This window comes from Coptis chinensis, chromosome 2, assembly GCF_015680905.1.
Source record: "Coptis chinensis isolate HL-2020 chromosome 2, ASM1568090v1, whole genome shotgun sequence".
NCBI lineage: Eukaryota > Viridiplantae > Streptophyta > Magnoliopsida > Ranunculales > Ranunculaceae > Coptis > Coptis chinensis.
Window position 1 is genome coordinate 15,068,024 of NC_141457.1, and position 4,223 is coordinate 15,072,246.

Genomic DNA, 4,223 nt, shown 5'->3' on the forward strand with positions numbered 1-4,223 from the left:
TTATCAATTATGGTCTTCCAACTTAACTTAGCAAGGAAAGTATTATTAATTTGCTTTGCCATCGTGAAACCTAACCTTCCTTGGTCTTTAGGTTTACATAGATTCTCCCATCTAGTAGTATGGAAAATTTTATCATTATTCCATCCATGCCACCAAAAGGATTTGCAAACAACATCTATCTTGTCATAAATGCCTTGTGGAATAGAATAGGTAGATATTACATATAGAGGTATGGCTTGCGCCACTGCCTTTATAAGCACAATCAACTTGGGAGAGGACCTTTGCCCTCTACCCATTAATCTTAAAGTGGACCTTGTCCAATAAATAATTGAAATCCTCAGTTTTCTTCCTAGAAAGAAGAATAGGAACTCCAAGATATTTATCTCTCCTAGAGAACTCTCTCATATGAAGGGTTCTCCTTATAAGCCTTTGTTGATCAGGGTGCACATTTTTGCTAAAGAAAATACTAGATTTCTCTTTATTAACTAATTGACCAGAAGCATTGCAATATTGCTCAAGAATATATAACATTAAAAGTTACAGCCTCATCTATAGATGCTTTGGAGAATCTGATCAAGTCATCAACATACAGGAGATGTGTAATTGGGGGAGCATTCCTCCTGATTTTTATACCATGAATGTGTAGGAATCGTTATTTTCAGAACGAATATTTCTACAAACCGCGAGAACCCACTACTAAAAAAAGGTTCTTTTATCTCAGTTCCAATTTTTGCGTTATCTCCATTGTACTCAATACCGAGATAATACCTCACCTGAATAAGGTTTCATATTATTTTTGTCAAAAACAACAAACATATTACCATGGTTGACTCTTGACCGAGATGAAAATTGGTCTGTTATATCGGTTCATCAGTAGCCAAATTAAAATAAATTTCGGTTACCTCAGCTACATCTTTATCGGAGATAATTTATCTTTCAATTATCTCACTGACTGATGTAATAGGGGCGGGAGTGAAAAGTAGAAAACACAATCTTACGAATTGTCCACTAAGTCATGGTCTCTCCAAAGTCCAAACTCAATCTCCCACAATTAACTAATTTTTTTTAAAAAAAAAATACATCCTCAGTCGTTGCTTTCGAAGAAACTCTAATCTCCACTAATTGTTCTCTTCTTCAACTTCATACTATCGAAGTAGCAAGCCTCAAATACGGTTGGAAACTTGAAATTAACCGTTTCTCTTGAAGGCAACAATTATATGTTCCCTAATCCCTAGTAAGCTTTCCTTCACAATTTTTTTCTGTTGACGACAGTTCATTAGAATTTTCAATTTTGTATTTTGCTTGGAAAAGAATTGTTGCAATTTTCTTATTAAGAATCGCATTTTTCAAACTTTGATCTCTATTTAAAAAATAGATGCGAAAACTGGAGTCGTGTTACCGCCATTTGCTCGACGAATTTCCTTAGAGAATAAAATAGTGGCATCCATCATTTTTTCATCTTTTTATTCAATTTGATTCTCTGGGAACTATAAGTTTTTGGTTGTTTGGGGTTGAACTGAATACATGTACCTCAATCATGTAAATATCTCGTGATTCCGTTAACATCTCATGTAACATGTTTCACTTTAGTTTTAGTTCACTATTGTTTCGAATGGTAAACATTTCAATGTGATATACCTGTAGTATTATTCCTGAAGCTATTGAATCAACCACTCTTTTTACGCAGCAATGCTCATCTAGACCAGATAATGGGCTTGCTTCAAGTGGCTGTTTATATAGGTGCTTCGAAGGTCGATTGTCAGCGTCATTCTGGATTTGGTGCAGTAAATGTACCAAGTTTACCGGCGACTGAAGAACCAGGTGATAGTCAACAACATGCATCTATAGCTAATGTAGATTCCTGCCAAGAGTTGGATAAGAGTATCTATAGCGAGATACCGGCCCCAGCCATTAAGAGAACTGTTGATAAGTATTATGTCTTTCTGAAGCTCCCTGAGCCGGATTTGCAAAACTTGTGCAGGCTTCTTGCCCGTGAGGGGTAATTAAAATTTATTTTGTTTTGTATGATATGATTGACTTAAGTATGCTTTTGGTCAACTTTTCTGTCTCTTTTCAGTAATGTCATTTGATTTAAAATTGCTAGGCTTTCAAATAAAGTCTATTTGCTTGCGGCCGGAGGCCTAAAGAAGATGGCCTCCGTTGCTAGTCCCCATAGGAAGTTCTTTATTTCGGAGTTGGCAGGTTTAGCTCATGGCTTGAGTACTTCTGCTATTGGTGAGCTCATCACATTAAAGTGTACACACATCTTTGGGCCCGAGTCTTTGGTTCCATGGTCAGGCAGCTATTTTACGTGTTCTACAAGCACTTGGTGCATCGACTACACCGACCGCACTGCGGTAGATGCAAATAAGGGTAAAATGAATGATGGGGAGGAGCAAACTTGAATGTAGCTCTTGAACCACGTGGCATGAACTCGAAGCGATTGTATATGCACCATCGAGACAAAACTTCGGGCGGGCTCGCCTCTTCTAGTCACGAATGTTGGCGCGACCACGTTGAGGCGCTTCTTCTCGTTCCCACCTCTTCCTCCCCGGTGCGTAGTGGTTTCTTCCATTTATTGAGGCTTTCTTTGTTTTGTGTGAGAAGCCTTAGACGAACCATTCCATTCTCCTCAAGATAATGCCAATGTCACCGCTAGAGAAGTAAAAGAATCGGTGGGAGTTCAACCGAATCATGCATCTACTAAATTTGGTGGTGCACTTCGAGACGGCCCGATGCTTCGTGACATTTGCAAGGTTTGCTTTGAAGCATCGGCGCCTATTGAATGCTTTCATCGCGGCGAATCCAGGTTTGCTTGGAAAAATCACTCTATGGTGCTTAAAGTACCAATACTTATTGATTTTGACAACAAGAGAGCATATTTTCGCCGAGAATCGGGGCAACAACACGAAACAACATCCTTCCTCCCCACCGCGTATTAGTGTTAAAATCGTGCATGTGTTGGAGGACTCCTATAATCGAGTTAAGAATGCGTCTACTCAAGACTTGAAAGGGCGCCCCCGACCGCAGCTTCAAGGTGAGGAGGGCATTGATGCGGTGGCCCGACTAGAGAATGGTATCGATTCTTGTCGAGGTCATATTTGACAAAGGAGCTTTGTTGTTCACCACTGTGGGCAGCGATGCAACTTTCCAACCGAACCCCAATTCGGTATACCAAACTAAGCATCTTTCTTACTTCAAATTTGTGGGCCGAGTGGTTGCCAAGGCATTGTTTGATGGCCAACTTTTAGACATTTACTTCACTCGCTCCTTCTACAAGCACATTCTTGGGGCAAAGGTGACTTACCATGATATAGAGGCTGTTGACCCAGATTATTATAAGAATTTGAAATGGATGCTAGAGAATGATGTTAGTGATATACCTAATTTGACATTTAGCATGGATGCTGATGAGGAAAAGCACATTCTTTATGAGAAGACTGAGGTTACTGATTATGAGCTCATACCCAGAGGAAGAAACATTTCGGTAAAAGAATAAACAAAGCACGAGTATGTAGACCTTGTTGCGGAGCATATCTTGACAAATGCCATCCGTCTTCAAATCAATTCCTTTTTAGAAGGTTTCAACGAATTAGTACCGAGAGAGCTTATTTCAATATTCAATGATAAAGAGCTTGAGCTTCTTATCAGTGGGCTTCCAGAGATTGACTTGGATGATCCGAGGCTAATAATCGAAAGTATACCGGTTACAATACCGCATCTGCCATTGTCCAAGTGTTCTAGGAGGTTGTCAAAGCATTCAACAAGGAAGACATGGCAAGATTTCTTCAGTTTGTCACTGGAACATCTAAGGTACCCTTGGAGGGTTTTAAAGCATTACAAGGTATCTCTGGCGCTCAACATTTTCAGATTCACATGGCATATGGAGCTTGTTATAATTTTTTGTCATTTGGATTAATAAAATATATTAATTGTCAAACTAATCATTTAATTAATATCTTCATTTTGGCTTGGTAGGTTCCATGCGAGTCACTTTCAAAAAGAGATGATTTTGGAGCTTTTATTAGTTTTATTAGCAAAACTTTAATGTAAATAACTATTTAGCTTAGCTACTTTATGACTTGATGTAACTATTAGTTATGTTCATGTTCCACATTGTCTGTTCAATTCTCAATGAAATTTGATTCTTCAAAGAAATTTACTTTTGTTGATTGGTGTTGATGTTTATGAATATGAAGGTGAATGTGGTTGGAAAAGTGTTT

At 38.6% G+C, this 4,223-nt stretch overlaps 1 pseudogene; it reads left to right on the forward strand.

Moving 5' to 3' along the window:
* Nucleotides 1-2,361: 2,361 nt before the first annotated feature.
* Nucleotides 2,362-3,993, forward strand: LOC147515062 (E3 ubiquitin-protein ligase UPL1 pseudogene; annotated as a pseudogene).
* Nucleotides 3,994-4,223: the final 230 nt, after the last annotated feature.